Below are 16,072 nucleotides of genomic sequence, written 5' to 3'. Positions count from 1 at the left end.
GAGGCTAAGGATAAGAAAGAGTTTTATTTTCAAACCTAGCAAGCCCTGGCTCCTTTATATTTCTTCTACATTCTGCTAAAAAAAAAAAAAAAATGAACAGTTTCCTCTTTGGTTCATCTTTGTCTTCTTGAATTACATCGTTGGCAGCCAGATGAAGAGTTCTGTATGCTGCTGGGAAAGCTCCAAAGTCAAATTCATGAATTTATAGATAATATCTTTCGTTTTCCATGTTACTGCAAGGGGTGGTTTTGTTAAACAATTCGCCCCTACATAACATACATCATCTTCTCTCCAGCTTCCAGTAACAATCCCTCACTGTCCTTCCTTCCCACTGACAGACCCTCTGAAGACTCTCAGACCTTTCTCTACCACCAGGTCCCAAACCCAGTGCTGTATGTTGTAATTTTTGTCACAGCAGCAGACTGCTTCTAGGTCAAACGTTTTTTTTTTTTTTTCCTAACAGCCTATGGTTGCATAACAAGCTAACCCAAAACTTAGTGACTTAACACATGAATAATTTTATTACGTTTCATATTTGGGCAGTGAGGAATTTGAGCAGGGCTCAGCTGTATTGTTCTTCCGTTCCATGTTGCATTGAATAGGATTACCTGTTATTATTTGGCTGGTAGCTAGGCTGGCCTGGGAGGTTCAAGACAGTTTCTCCCAGGGCTCTGGCACCCTAGCAGGGATAGAGGGATAGAGGGCTCATGTATCTCAGGGCTTCCCCATAAACCCTCTAAGGCAGGAGTGTCAGACTTCTTACATGGCAGCTCAGGACTCCAGGAGACCAAGGTGATGGCTGCCAATCCTTTTGAAGCCTATGCATAGAACTGGCCTAGCGTCCTTTTCTCCCTACCCTATTAGTCAAAGCGGTCAGAGACTAGCCTTGAGCCTATGGGAGGAGAAACAGTTCCCATCTCTCAGTGGGAGGAGTGTCAAAAAAATATGTGGTCATCTTCACTCTCTCACAATAGCTCATCAATCAAGTTGACCAATCATAAAAATTATCTGCAGATATGTTCTATTAGCATTTAGCACATAGTGGGCATTTAGTAAATACTTCTTAACTTACCGAGTGGAGCATATTAGTCTATCGCCCAAAAGAAATAATAGAGTATAGAGGGGCCTTTGTAGTAGAGTTAGAATCTTGGTTTCTGGAAACTTGCTCTGTGAACTTGTGCAAGTCTCTCAGCCTCACTGCGCCACAGTTCTTTTATTTGCAAAATGTTAACAATATTCTCTTATGTACCATATAAAATTGTTCTGCTATGCCCCACATAAAAATCTTTAACAAAATATGTTAAAGATTTTCTAAACTCTGAATTGTTCAGTGTTCACCAGAGCTTTAGTGGCTAAGCAGAAGAGCTTTGGGGTCAGGCTACCAGGTTTTACCTTTGTCTCCCGTGTGGTCTTGATCAACTCCTTCATCCACCTGAGCCCTGATTCTATTCATTGGCAAAAGGCTGTTACAATCCCAGTCTCATGTAGAACATGAAGCACAGGGGACTCAACAGAATAGACTGAATGTTGCTGTAGTTGTTACTCTTTAGTGCTCCGGGGCTAGAAATCAAGGTTAGGTTTGAGCGCACCTCACATTAGGATCTGTGTGTACAAGTCAGTACAAGGAAGGGAGAGAGTCATCTCACTGTGGTGTGAACAACTTAATAAATGGGGCAGGAATAGGACAATAGTTTGAAAAATGGATCCCAAATCAAGTCTGTTTGTTGCTATGCATCAGCAAGTCTAACAGTGAAAAACACTCACCCATAAAAATGGTTTCTTCCATAGCCATTTGATTTCTCTCTAATGAGACAGCTTTTTATTACTCAGTAAGTCCTATATTTAGCAGTTATGTCATAAGTCCACGTCTGTGACATAGATAATCCACAGCGGGTATGCCTTTAGTAATCAGCTGGTGTTTAATTAACATGTGAAACTTTCCCGTTAAACCTAAATTAAATGTGTGGCAGGTCTACCTGAGATCATTTAGACTGTTGTCAGGACAACATTTTCCTTGGCTGAAATGCCGTTTTGTTAACAACCTCTAGAGCTTTGAACACCGACATGAAGAAGAAACCAAGTAAGGACTTTCCACGTAAAGCCTGTAGAAGGGGTTTAGTGTGATCGTTAAAGTGGGGAATCTCATCTCCCAGGTGCCCTTCTCCTTGTGAGCAAAGCAGCAGTTCTCAAAGCGTGGTCCCCAGCCAGCTGCATCTGCAGCCCCTGTTAGAAATGCAGGTTCTTGGGCCCCACCCCAGACCCACTGAATTGGAAACTCTCAGGGGAGGCCAGATATCTGGGTTCTCAAGGCCTCCAGGTAATTCTGAAGCCCCATAGTTTAAGAAGCACTAAACTAAGGTCTGGTGTTGGGGCAGGTGACGGCAAATATAAACCATCCCTGGAAAGCTTAAACTCATTAAATCACCACCTAGAAAATTACCTACACCCAGAGGACATCTGTGTCTTGGCAATTTTTTCTTTCTTTTGTGTCTTTATTACATTAAACGCGTCAATCAAAAATCCCTGGTTCCCATGGTGATGAGCAATTGGATATAAATGCATGGATATGGATATAAGTTCTGAAACGCTTGCAGGAGTTTCATATTTACTTGACGTTCAGTGGGAAACGAATGCTGTTTTCTTCTGCCTGGGTTGCATTTTTCCCCCTCTCCCTGTAAATTGGTTTTGTCATATCCTTTACTTTACGGGCTCCTTTCTCCCATAACTCCAGAATTCGGGACATTAGACGGCATCTGTAAACCGCATCGCCAGAGAGTGAGACTTACACATCCCGAGCCCACAGGGAGACCGTGTGATACATTTAAGCTGGAGCACTTAAGACGTGCTGCAGGCGAGTAGAGAGGGAAGGAAAAGCAGCCTTTCGTGACGTGCGCGGCAAATTTTAGAAGGTGTCTGCAGAAAGCTGGAAATAAGAAGTGAGAGAAGAAAGAGAGGGCATTTCTGGGTGATGTCCACAGAGCGGACCCCACCTGTGACGAGTGGGGTCTCCAGGCAAAGTGGGTTTTCGTATTTGAGCTGAAGGCAGCTCTCCTGTTGCTGCTGTAAGGCACGGACAGCATCGCATGAAGGACGGAAGGCAGACGGCAGAGGCTCAGGGTTTTACAGAACCATCTCGCTGTAAATGGGACGGGAAACAATGAGCTGGATCTCACTCCAAGTCTTTCTGGACACAAAGGCAGAGAAGAGGGGGAAGAAGTCAAATCCTGCTGGCAGTGGGAGACAAGGAGATAGCTCGTGACCAAGCGTAGCTTAGGTGGAGCTGGGCGTGCTTAGATCTGGCAAATGACCTGCACTGTTTGTCAGACACGGGAGATTTCGAACCATCGGGCCGTGATGTTCTCAAGTGATGAAGCAAAACTCTTCTGCTCTATTTTTATTTGTAAGAATTTTCCCGGTTCGATGCTTGCCCTTAGCTTTTCCTCTTTCATTTCTAGGACGGTCTCACTTTTCCAAGCAAGAGGGCCTCAGATAGAAATTGAAACAGCCACTCCGGACTCGTATATGAACAAGGCACTGAAGCGTCATCGGAAATACTTCCTTCTTCCAGAAGCATCACTGCCGATGGCCACCTAAAGGATGGAGAGGTTCCAGGGTCAGGAACATTTGTGAGTCAATACGGATTGGCATAAGGTGCAGAAATAATGAAAACCTGTCATCTAGATGAGTCGTGGGATAGGAAACCTACCCCAGGGGCACATCGTTGCAGGAATTGAGAGGGGCCGTCCCCTCCCCCAAAGGCAGAGTGCCCCGTGTCACAGACAAGTTCGCAAGCCGAGGTGGTCGACTGGTACAGGTTCTGTAACTGGCCACGGCAGGTTTCCCTTTACCCCAGAGCAACTGGCCAGCGGCCGAGAATTTGAGAAGCGAGAGGAGGAGGTCGGGTGGGGAGGTAGGGAGACGAATCGCTTGGGTTTCCCGGAGCTGACGTCTGTTTTATTTTCATCTGGGGGCTTAGTCTAGTGGTTTGAGGGCTCTTCAGAAAGCTGAACTTAACTTTCTTCATGGGAAGAGGGCTGGGGAACTTGCAACACTGGAAGACTTCTCCAGGGCTTTTTAAAAAAAATTATTTTTCTCTCTCTTTTGAAAAAAATTTTTATTGGAGAGTGGGTTATGGGGGAGGGGATTGACATATACACACTACGATATATAAAGTAGATAACCAACAAGGACCTACTGTATAGCACAGGGGACTCTACTCAATACTCCGTAGGGACCCATACGGGAAAAGAATCTGAAAAAGAGTAGACATACACATATGTGTAACAGATTCACTTTGCTGTGCAGCAGAAGCTAACACAACAGTGTACATCAGCTAGACTCCAGGGCTTTTTAATCCCTTGCCTTCTCCCTCTAAACTGGCCTGGGGAGGCGAGGGTGTCGAGTGCCGGAGTCTTAGACAGGCAGGTGGCTCTGCTGGGCGTGTCGGATCTGATTCTGTGCCAAGAGTTCATTGCACTGGAAGGTGTGAAGCCAGATTTCTCATCCTCATTCACTCAAACGCTGGATTTCTGTCACCCCCAAATCTATAAAACGGGAATGTTGGGCTTTCAGTAAAAGAAGGGTTGAAAGAAAAATGATTATAAAATACAAAAAAAAAAGTCTATGTTACTTAAATGCAATGTTGACTACATATTATTTTGAGGTTCATTTTTTGTGCCATACAAGTTTACAACTATCATATAAGATTTTAATGCGGCATCTTATCTGTATAACCAAATCTTAACGGGGAGGGCTTCTATACCTAATCTGTCTCAAAATAGCTTAATTTATGGGTGGCTAACTATACTCAAGCCTCTCTGTGGAACCTTCATGATGTTTGACTTGCATGATGTTCGGGCATTTGAGCTCTCTGACTGAGAAGTTCCCAAGGGAAGGGTGTGAACAGGGGCACCATCAGTGCTCGCGGGCGTCTGACCTGTGGTAACCTCCACACCTCGACCCCACGGTCCGAGGGAGGGAGACCCCAGCGGGGTGGTGCAAGCCTGATTCCCTTCAGCTCAGCGGTGAGCTCGCCACGAAGAAAGGACAGGGATCTGCTGCCTCTCCCTGCCATGGGAGCACCGCTTGTCCATCACAGCAGCCTGTGGGCCCCGCTCTCGGCTCCAGCAACATGTCTCCAGGGATGTCAGTTGACGGGGGGGGCCCCTGGGAGAAAATGTTCTCTACAGCTGCCCAAGAGGTGACCCTATGTTGGGGACACCAAGAAGAGAGGCTGAGGTGGCTGATGGAGGGGAGAGACTCACTGTGACAGTCTGACTGCACCTTCCCCCCAGACCCTCGGGGCACCTGGGGAGCCAGGGGGTTCCGCTGTCCTCTCCTTCAAAAATTTTAACTAAACATGAACCTTCGAAGGAAACTTTTGGTTGCTAGTAACATCCCGACTTCCTGTCCCCGGCGTTACAGACTCCCCTCCATGCCCCACCCTCACACCCCAGTCCACGTCCTCGTGACAAGGTGTACCACCTGCCTTCCTGTAGCAGAGGGCATCGGCTGCAGCCTCCAGCAGGCGATTTCTCCTCTTCTCAGTGACACTCACTCCAGTCTGGCTCTGACAGCAACCAGGCAGGTCGAAGGGCAGGAGGGAATACAGAATCCGCTTGGCAAGAGATCCCCCAAATCTCCTCATCCTCTGCCAACCGTGGGCTCTTCCTTGGCTGGGTCTGAGCATCTGGGGAAAGAACTCAAAGTGCAGGGCCACCAGGTCCCCAGTGCCCAGTGCCGCCGAAACAACAGAGCTGAACGGGAATTCTTTTCATCGGGTACGAAGCATAGGCGTAAGGGCTGCTCGTGATCCGTCACCCAGGACGCCCCTCCAGACTCGGGATGCTTCACAGCTCTTCAAGGCACCATACAAACAAACACGTACTGGAGGTTAGGGAAAGACTGATACTTTCAACAGGTCGTTGAAATTTAGCAGCATTGTGGAGGCTGGTCTAAACCAGTGGCTCCTAAGCATCATTTTCCACTCATAAATAAAACTGATTTTGAGACAAATTAGCTACAGGGGCCCTCTCCTTTCAAGATTTGATTATGAATATAAAGTGCCTTATTTATATAAAGACCTTACAGACTGTCCATACACTGGTATGGCACATAAAATGAATGTCAAAGTAATACTCAAAGTAAACCTTGTATTTAAATAGCTCAGAAAATTTTTCCTTGTATTTTATAATTGTTTTTCAATCCTTTTTTTTTTTTTTAATAACAAAAGCCCAACATTCGCATTTCATAGATATGGAAAGAGAATCAGCAAGACGAGTCTCAACCTGGCTGTGCATCCAGGTCACCTGGAAATGAACAAACAGGCACACACACAAGAGACCAATAGAATCCCGGGCTGTGCTCGGGCCCGCGGCAGCAGCCTACTCTCAGCCCGGAACCTGTGTGTCTGAAGATACCTCCTGTAAGTCACAGGCGTGCTGCCCAGGCCCAGGGTGGGGAGGGGTGGGATGGGAGGGTCCTGGGTCCTGGCTGTAGCCAACGAGGCGCTTCTGGCGCCTGACTTACTTCATCTCTCAACCCCTAATTACTTTGGTTACTTCTCAGACTTCCTGTTCTGTTTCCTGCTTCCATAAAAACTAAACTTTTCAATTGTTTTTTTTAATTAAAACTTCCATCAGCTCAAGAAGAACAATCCCTCTTTCTGAATCCTTGAAGGAGAAATGGCCCGGAGTGTGAATCTAATCAATCTGGGTAGCAAGTTAGGGGCAGCTCACGTGTCCTCCCCAACGCCCCAGCTCTCGTTTGCTTGTCGAAATTGACTAACTCCAGGGGGAACTTTCTGCCTGTGTCGAGCACGCAGCCCCCTGTGACACCAGCCCCCAGCACCCTTGGGATGTAAGATATAGGGGGCTGCAGTCGGAGCGTCTGGGAACACGTCCAAAATAGGCAATGGTCAGATGAACAGAAATGAGACGAACTGTCATCTGAAAGGGGGCAGCATGTGGTGGAGGAGACAGGAGTCCTTCCGGCTTCAAAGTCTTAACTGACCATAAGGCACGTAAAGCCTAAGACCCCGTGGCTCTTTTTTTCTTGGCGTTACGTGAGCCGCGCTCACGTGCCCTTGTGCGTTGCGTTCTTTGAAAAAACTGTCAGACCTGCTGCACACAAAACACGTGCACCTGGGCAGCGTTTGCTACCGTGTTGACACGGAGGGTAAAAGCAATCAGTGGTCACAGCAGTCTGCGGGGGAGAGGCGAGGAGCAGGGTCTGGGCCTGCCGGCCAGTGGTCAGAGCCCTTCACACCCCTCACCCCCGGACGAACCAGCTGTCCACACGCCCCGCCCGCGCAGGCGTTTCCAGCCAGTTAGGACGCTCTGTCCTCCTCCCCGGAGTCTTTCAGGGAACGCTGAAATCTGAATGCCAGATGAGGAAAGCAGATGTTTTCCGCCTCTCCACCCACTGCAGGCGAGCAGGATGGGGACACAGTTCACTGCCCGTGGGGGAGGGGGGGCAGCTTTGCCGCATGCGCAGTGGGCACACCGCCCAGCACCTGCCCGGCCAGGACAGGCGTGGGGGGCCGCGGTCCAGCTAAACTCTGACTTCCGGGCCAAGGCAGGCTTGGAAAGGGTGGGAGGAGAAGTATGGCACGTGGGCTGGGTAAACAGTATTTGCTAAATTTAGAGCCATTTACACTGGCCAGTTGTGAGTTTTGTAGTCTCTTTGAAGCAAACATCCTTTTCTTTTTTTTTTTTTTTTTTTTTTTTTTTTTCTGGCAGGGAAGTGATGCTTGGAAGTAGCGACAACAACAAAAATATCTGGTAGGACTGGCGTAAGAGCCCATTGATGAGGGACGGATTTCAAAGCTCATCAGCCAGCCTTTAATGTACATCAGGAGTTTGTAAATGAAAGGAATTCTGCGGCAGGGCCGCTGGGAAAACTGCACTTTGCTGCAAAGCTTCTGAAACACAGCTGCTGGGTACTTGCTCTCATCCTCCTTGGCAGCTCCGGCTGACCTGCAGCCGAGGGGCGGTGCCCGTGCCTCCTTTGCTCTTTTCAGCTGCTTGGAGCGTGTTGTCTCACCTGAGGGCTCCAAGCCCTGAGCGGCCCTGCCTCGCTGGACAGGGAGACCCCCGGCCCAGCGTCCAGGCCTCGGGCGTTGTGGGAAGCCCAGCTGGCCGCTCCTGGGGGTGGGTTTCGGTGAAGGACGGAGGGAGACTCTCCTTGAGGGAAAATGAGGCCGACAGGGGCCGAACAACTCGGCCTTCCAGCCAGCTAGAGGGGGTTGGACAAGGATCCCATTTAATTCAGTTCGGTGTGCTTCAGGACAGGTCAGTAGCTCTTTGAGCACCTACTGTATGCAGGTGCTCAAATATTGCGGAGCAAACAAAAATGAACCGGACTCTTTGTTTGCAGGAACTTGCCCTCTGGCGGAGGAGACCCACCAAGACAAAGACACCTGCGGCTCAGGATGGGTGTGAGAAATTCACACAAGCAGGGCGGGGCCGGGGCAGGAGAGAGAAGGTCCTTCTGGCCTTTGTTCAAGGCGGACAGAGGCAGAAGTCTTGAATGGGTAGTTTTCCACCGCTGACCCCCTCCATGATCTTTCTTTCATGGCATACAGCTGTTTGGTCTTAAAAATCCGATTTTTGGACTGATACAGATTCAGTGTTTGCTGAGCCTCTGGCTGCGAGCTGCTCTGTCTTGGCCACATGCGGCCGCTCTGGGTTGGAGGAGGGACTGGAGTTCCCAGATGTCCCTGAGGACGGAGACTGCGCATGGGACAGGATTCAGTGGACTTTCATGTGTCCCGGCTCGTCCTCTGCAGGCCTGGGTGTTAGGGAGTCCGCAGGCCTCCGCGGGGACTGAGTCCTGACTCCGGAGCCCAGCCGCGGGGCGGGGGGTGGAGGGGAGCGCGGGTCCCACGGGGGCTTCCTCAGCGGGGTTAGTCCGTCCATCCTCCTCTGGGCCCCTCGGACCCCCGTCCCCCAGGGGTCCTCCTCCTCGGAAGAAGACACCTGGCTTTCTGGACTCCCTCAGGGCCAGGTGCCCTCCTGCCGCCTTGCTTTATAGCTGAGTCGTGGGGGGGACCCCAGCCTCCATCCTCAGGCCCCTGCTGGTGGCTCCGACGTGGCCACATCTGATTTCAGTGCCCCTACAACCAAGCCCCTCAGTGCCCACTCCTGCCCGTCCTCCTGACTCCTCTTCCCATTACTACCACCCCCCCATCATGTTGGTGAGACTCTCACCTGACCCCCCGTCCCCTCCTTTCTGCTGGTGTCTCTCAGCCCCACCCTCTGCCGTGTTCCTAGAGACCATCCTTCAGAGGAGGGCCTGGGGCCAGAAGAGCAGCGGGGGCGGGGGGCGGGCAGGGTCCCAGGCTCCTGAGGTCTCCGGGAGAAGCCGCCTCTGGAGGTCCAGCAGAGGGACAGGAATTGACCTGAGACCCTGGATCTGGAGCTTCGAAGGTCAGCGGTGACCGTCGAGACCAGCTCTGGGGGCAGAAGGTGAGACCCTGATGACAAGGGGCTGAGAACAGTGTGGGGGGAGGTAAGGGGGGACTGAGCCCGTGGTCCACGGAGGGGAATCAATGGCGGGACCCCCCGCAGCGACCAGGGAGGCGGGGGGCGCGGGGTGCAGGCAAGAGGGGAGGGACACCGATGGGGGCACCTTCCCTTGAGGGCTCCATACCTCCCAGGAGAGGAGGTGACACAGGACCAGAGAGGCTGAGATCAGGCTGAGCGGGAAGCAAGCTCTGGCTCCTGGGATGAGAGCCAAGGGGCAAGGGAGACCCCCGCCCGCAGGAGGAGAAGGCAGACAGCACCTGGGAAGGGACGGATTCAAGCAATGCCAGGTGTGGGGAACCAGACCAGGGTGCCCCCACCCCTGTCCCCAGGACCCTCTCTGGCTGCTGTTAGGGGCTCTGGGGCCCAGGAGACTCAGGAGCCATGGTGGGCGCCTGGCGGACCCTGCACCCTCCTCGCCAGTCCTGTCACCTGCCAACTGAGGGCATCTACTTTTAGGGCCCAGAACACTGTGTACGGGAACGTCTCCTGGAGGAGAGCCCCCCCTGAAGCCGGGAGAGCCAGCATTTAGGGCCCAGAACACTGTGTACGGGAACGTCTCCTGGAGGAGCCCCCCCCTGAAGCCAGGAGAGCCAGCATTTGCTACGGGTCAGCAGGTGTCTGTTGCACGTTGGAGATGGCAGTTTGCAAAGGCAGGGCATGTCCTTCCTTAGGTAGCAGCTTAGCATCCAGGTAAGCCCGGGCTGCCTGGGACCGAGGCAGGGTGATTTCCAACGATGCCGAGAAATTAAAACACACTTAAAAGGCAATGCACAATAGTCGTTAATTTATAATATGTTTACTTACCAGGAGGATTCCCAGTTAGGAGCCAGAAACTCAAAGCTGTGGTATCCGCGTGGGGGGCATTTCGCTGTGTTTTATTACCTTTTGTACTTGGTAATCGCCGTTTTTGCTGACCGTCTCCCACACCCTCTGCATGGTCGCAGCGTTGGGCCCCTTCTCAGCAGGGCTGAGCCTTTCTGGGCATTAAAGTCCCTCTGGGATGGATTGACCCGGCGGTGATTGAGCCTTCGGTGCTTCAGGAGAGCTTGATGTCCAAAGCCCTCTTGGGCAGCATTTCTTCGCTTTTCATCTCTTTAGTGGCCGTTTAATGAACTCCCTAATTATATTTTGTCCACTGTAGGTTTGCGTTCGTCAAAACTGATGAATGAAAAAGGGCAAGGGCTCCTGCTGCCCAGGGCCTGTTGATAACTAATTTACCGACGCGGTTTTCCGTCCTCACTGCCTGTCCCATCGTCACCTCTCCGGGCTCAGAACGGGGCCCCTGCTCAGCAGCTCGGGCGGCTTCCAAGTCTCTCCTAAATTTACTGCTGAGTTTTCAAAAGGCTTATTCCCCACTTGTGGGGAATCTTGGAGGCCCATCTGAGCCGAGCTCAGACGTAGGGAACAGACGTAGATGATGAGTGCCTTGCGGTCAGCTCTGGGACCGGCTGGGGACCGGACGGCTCGCCTCCAACGGTAAGGGTGACGGTCACCGCTCACCACTTCTGAGCACTTACTCTGTGCTTGAAACTTGGCCACGCACCTTCCATCAGTTATAACTCCTTTAATCCTCACAAGCCCCTTGTGATATGGGCATTTTATTCTCCTTGTTAACAAAGGTGAATCAAGCCTGGCACGGAATTGCCCTTCCGGGTCACAGAGCTGGTGACTAGTGCACCCTGGAGGTCATGACCCGGGGTCGTCCTCTCAGGCCATCATGTTTGGCTTCTCTCCTCCTGTCTGCTGTTCTCTCTCTCCCAGTTCACTCTCTTGCTGAAAACTTGCCTGCGGCTTCACAGGGCACGGAAAGCAAGCCTGCCCCGCACGCCGGCCGGTCCACGCGGGCTCCCCCGACCTGGCCCCCCGCCCCCTCCTCCTCCCCTCCTTGGTGCTGAGCTCCGGGCACTCCGGGCCGCCCTCCGGCCTGCTGCCTGGGCAAGGGTGGGTCACACTGGGCTGTGCTAATGAACCATCCCGAGCCTTAGCGCTTTCAAACAGCGAACCTGTGCTTTTCTCTGGGACGAGAACCCAGGTGTCCCAGCTCCTGGCAGAGCCAGAGGGCTCTGCTTACACCAGACCCCGGGGACCTGGCGTCTGGCTCCCGCGGGTCCCGCGACCTGGGCAGAAGTGGGAAGGGGAAGTGACGCATCACGCGCCGGTGCCCAAAGAAGTGACCTGGCCGTGTTTAACGTCAAAGCGGGGCGTTCCTGGACCTGCGAGGGCTGGGGACGGTGCAGGGCCCGGCACCCACCACGTGCTCTCGACGGCGGGTCTTTGAACTAGTTTTGCCCTCTGCCCGGGATGCTGCCCCACCCTTCCTGTGGCTACAGCTGTTGTTTTCATCCAGACCTCAGCTCGAGTGCTATACAGTAGGCCTTTGCTGTTGACTTTGTTTTATTGTTGCCTGACACTTAACACTACCTGTCATTTTTCTCACTTGCACAGCTCTGTCTCTCCCTAGCTATCTGTCTATCATCTATCCATCTCATCTCTCTGTCTGTTACCTCTTTCTCTGTCTAGTCTCTGAGGCAAGCTCCCCAGGAGAGGCTTGCTCTGTCGTTCACTGCGGTGTCCCCACGTTCTAGCCGCACCGGCCACATGGCAGGTGCTCAGGAATTGTCTGCTGAATGAGTGAATGAGTGCCCTGTGCGGGGCTGAGCATAACCGGGCAGTAGAACCGGGCCGTGGTCCGCAGTCACTGTCACCTGCCTCTCCCCGGTCCTTAGCGGGTACAGAGCCGGGAGAGATTTTGCTTTGCGCGGCAGGAGCACGGATGGGGTCTGCAGAGGGTGCAGCTAGTGATTAGAAGGAACGTAGGTGTCTGAGGGAAATGAGAATGTCTGGGCAGCTCTTCTCTATTATTTCATGTTTGCAGGATACTTTCAAACACCAGAAGTGTTTGGCGCTGCCCTTGAAGAGTTCAGAAGTCTGGAATCACCACTACGCAGGTGAGCCCTGTGTCGTTGAAGGAAACTGTTTACCACTTCTATTAGCTTACCAGGCTGCCGTAAGGAAGTACCACAATCGCACGGCTGAAATTTATTCTCTCAGAGTTCTGGAGGCCAACGCCAAGATCGAGGTGTCGGCAGGGCCGTACTCCCTCTGAAATCTGCAGGGAGGATCCTTCCTGCCTCTTGCAGCTTCTGGGGGCTGTCCGCCATCCTTGGTGTTCCTGGGCTTGTAGACACGTCACCCCAGTCTCTCCTCTGCTCTCACATGGCTTCTCCCTCTGTGTCCCCACATCATCTTCCCTCTGTGTGTCTGTCTCGATGTCTCTTTTCCTCTTCTTGTGCAGACACCAGTCATACGGGATTAGGACCCACCTTAATGACCTCATCTTAACTTGATTACATCTACAAAGACTCCATTTCGGAATGCGGTCACATTCACGGTTACTGGGAGTTCAGACTTCACTTCGGATCTTTTGGGGACACGAGTCAACCCTCAGCGGCATCCTAGCCTCATTCTTGCGTGTTTGTGGGGTGTGTTTCAGTGAGTCACTCTTTTTCTTAGTTCAGGGCTTGACCCTGTGCCCTGAGTTCATCTGACTGACGCTGCCGCGTAGTGGGTTTGCTTGGTGCATCCAATGACCCAGATCTGGGGCCACGTGTGATGGTCTGTCCGTCGTGTGTGGCTGCCATAGTTGGGAACCATCGGCTATAGGAAATTTTCTGCAAGTCAGGGAAGAGCACCAGCTCTGGATTCCGAGCCCTGCCCCCTCCCCTTAGCTCCGCGGCCTTGGAGAGGCGACTCCCCAGTCCAGGTCTCGTCTCTTCTGTAACAGTAGGGGGTGGAACCCGAATACTCGCGGGTCAGTTCCAGCTCTGTAGCCACCACGTCTGCACGTCTGGGAGAAGATGATTCCTTTCCTAAATTCTCTTCGCTTAAGAGTTACTGTTTTTAACCCATATGTTGGTTCAGAGAGTCAGATAATCAAATTTGAATGTTTTCTCAGTTCTTTACCTTGAAAAATCTATTTTCCCAAGAAGCCAAGATGACGCCCTTTCTAATCAGGTTTTCCAAACCATTAATTAATTCATTAAAGAGATCAGCTGAGGTCCCTAATGCCCATCAGGAGGCGAAAAGAACATGCGTTTCCTTGCTCGTGGTTGTGCAACCAGCCAAGCGGAGCGTGCAGCGCGGCTGGGTTGAGGGAAATGCCGGGGCCAGTGGTAAGAAGGGCAGCACAGATGCCGTGGATGTGAGGCCAGATGCTCCGCCGGTTGTGACAACAGCAGCGCCAGCCCCTGGCAGCACCGGCAGGCCCCGCGGGAGCCCTCGGTGGGCGGTGCGCAAACAGGCTGGGGTATCTGCACGTCCAGGGCAACGGCAGCGGACGGGGGCTGTCTCCGCACAAGTAGCCCCACCGCTCAGGGAGCCTGTGTGGAGCTGCCAATTTCACACCATCTCTGTCTCTTTCCTTGAAGCAGAGGACCTGATTCCTAGAAGTCCTGTCAGGCGTGGTCTCTGGTCTCTGCCCATCCCCTCCCGCCCCTGTCGGCTGCAGACCTCAGCCCACGGTGCCTGACCTTCTGCAGCACTGAGGTGGGGAGAGAACCCGGGCACGTCTGGTGATGTTGAAGGTGGAGGAGGGAGGATGTCTTTCAACTTGCAGCCTGGCTGTCAGATCCAGGTTTCTTTCTGCTTGCGCGTCTAGGAGGACTTCTTTTACAGAAAATATTTTAGGAGTGTTGTCAGAAAACCCAGGACCGCTGTTCGGCTGCATGGTTTGGGCCAAAGTTTCTTAAAATTAAATAATGTATAAACCCCTTTTGAAAGACCTCCTGTTTTGACCTGATTGTTTATTATTCTATTATATGAATACCTACAAATATAAAACTAAGAAAAAATTTCTACTTCTAGTTCTTATGCAACTATAGAACTAAGACACATTTGCAAGTTCAATACAGAGAAAATAATAAAAACAACAAAATGCAGATTAGCGTTAATTTATTGTGGTGACTGATGCTTTGCTGGAAAAAAAAAAAAAACAACCCAATGCATTTGCTTTTTACTGCCAATCTATTATTCTGACAGGAGAATTAATTTATCACTGCACCCTAAATAGAATACTGAATAATTTTTTATAAAGCATTTACCAAAAGTCCTTTCTTGCATATTTACTATTATATTCGGTACTAACGTACTGTTAGCAGTTGGTGTGTACCAAGACTGAATCCAAATAATGTATCTGCTCCAAACCTAAGTACAGGCACTCTGCTAAATTCAGCACATGTCACTACTGTGTTTCATACGATGACTTCATTCTCCCCCGCTGTGCTCTACTCAAACTATTGCAAAACCTTTATTTGGACCATGAGGTGGGAACGCAATACTTACATATACTAAAACTTGGCCTCTGGTCTTTACTCGCTAGCGCCTAAAATCATCGTCATAACGTTTATCTCATTGGATCTAAGATGCACCACTATTTTGTGGACCTTTCAGAAACAAATGCTGCTGTTGATAACAATAGGAGATGCCGTATCAATTATGGGATGTGAAGATGTGAAAAAATATACTTGTTAGAATAAGTGCGAAAGAGTAATTTTGGCAAATGTTTATATAGCTTTTACGTGCTAGGCATTTTTTTAAGTGCTTCTGTACACTAATTCATTTATCTCACAGCACCCTAGGGGGAAATGTATAAGTCAGAACGGGCTAGCTTATGCTATGGTAACACGCAACATCGAGAATCTCAGTGGCTTTTATTTCTTGTGCACATCAAGTCGCTTGTGAAGGCTCTGTTTCCATCTTACGTCACCTCCGAATCAGCTTCAGCAAGCATGATTGTTTCTCTAGGGGAAGAAAACTTGGAGAAAATCTTGGAGCGCCAGCTCTTAAATATTTCTCCCCCAAAGTCACTCATATCACTTTCACAGATATTCCATTGGCCAAAGCATTTCATACGGCTGCATCTAACTACAAGGGGACATGTACCTGGAAGTAGAGGAGAACTAAAAATCTTACTGAAAGTAATGTTTGAGATGTATAGATTATACCAATTTTACAGTCAAGAAAACTGAGGCACAGGTTAAGTACCTTACCCGAGACCCCAGAGTTCAAATGTGGCAGTGCTAGTATTTGAGCCCAGCCAGCATAACTCTTAACCACTGTTCCTTACTCTTTTGCTGAGATGTTATACATTACTCCACCTTACTGGTGGACTTCGTGACGTCAAATGAAATCTATTAAATAATTTGAGAAATCAAACTTTTGGTGTTTGAGAAAATGCTTCTTGGTTGTAAATTATTATTTCTGAACAGAAATTTTGTTTTAAAAACTGGTTAAAACAACCCCCAACATGAGTTCCGCCGGAAGATTACGGGGTTTTGGCATGAGGGCATGGCAACCTAAAGGTAGTATACTAAAATAGCATGCCAGCATATCAAAGGTGGAACAGCTTTAGGTGATCCCTGAGCTTGTAAGCCCAGACATGAACTTAGAACTCCAAAACAGCACAGCAGAAACATTAAGCAACATTCTTCTACATCATCTGATCCAGACAATATGTTATTTTTGAAGATTTTCAACATGAAGACACA

At 50.4% G+C, this 16,072-nt stretch overlaps 1 long non-coding RNA gene across 3 annotated transcripts; it reads left to right on the top strand.

The window, feature by feature from the left end:
* Positions 1-7,735: 7,735 nt before the first annotated feature.
* Positions 7,736-14,346, top strand: LOC114487025 (uncharacterized). 3 transcript variants are annotated; one of them, XR_003681599.1, is made up of 4 exons: positions 7,736-7,781; positions 8,377-9,467; positions 9,984-11,003; positions 12,403-14,346. It is a non-coding gene; the product is annotated as an uncharacterized lncRNA (long non-coding RNA). The 3 variants fall into 3 exon arrangements; XR_003681600.1 differs by lacking the exon at positions 7,736-7,781 and adding an exon at positions 8,162-8,291; XR_003681598.1 differs by lacking the exon at positions 7,736-7,781 and having other exon boundaries at positions 8,162-9,467.
* The last annotated feature ends 1,726 nt before the right edge of the window (positions 14,347-16,072 follow it).

This window comes from Physeter macrocephalus, chromosome 10, assembly GCF_002837175.3.
Source record: "Physeter macrocephalus isolate SW-GA chromosome 10, ASM283717v5, whole genome shotgun sequence".
In the NCBI taxonomy this organism is placed as follows: Eukaryota; Metazoa; Chordata; class Mammalia; order Artiodactyla; family Physeteridae; genus Physeter; species Physeter macrocephalus.
This window is presented reverse-complemented; position numbering and strand designations above follow the sequence as displayed.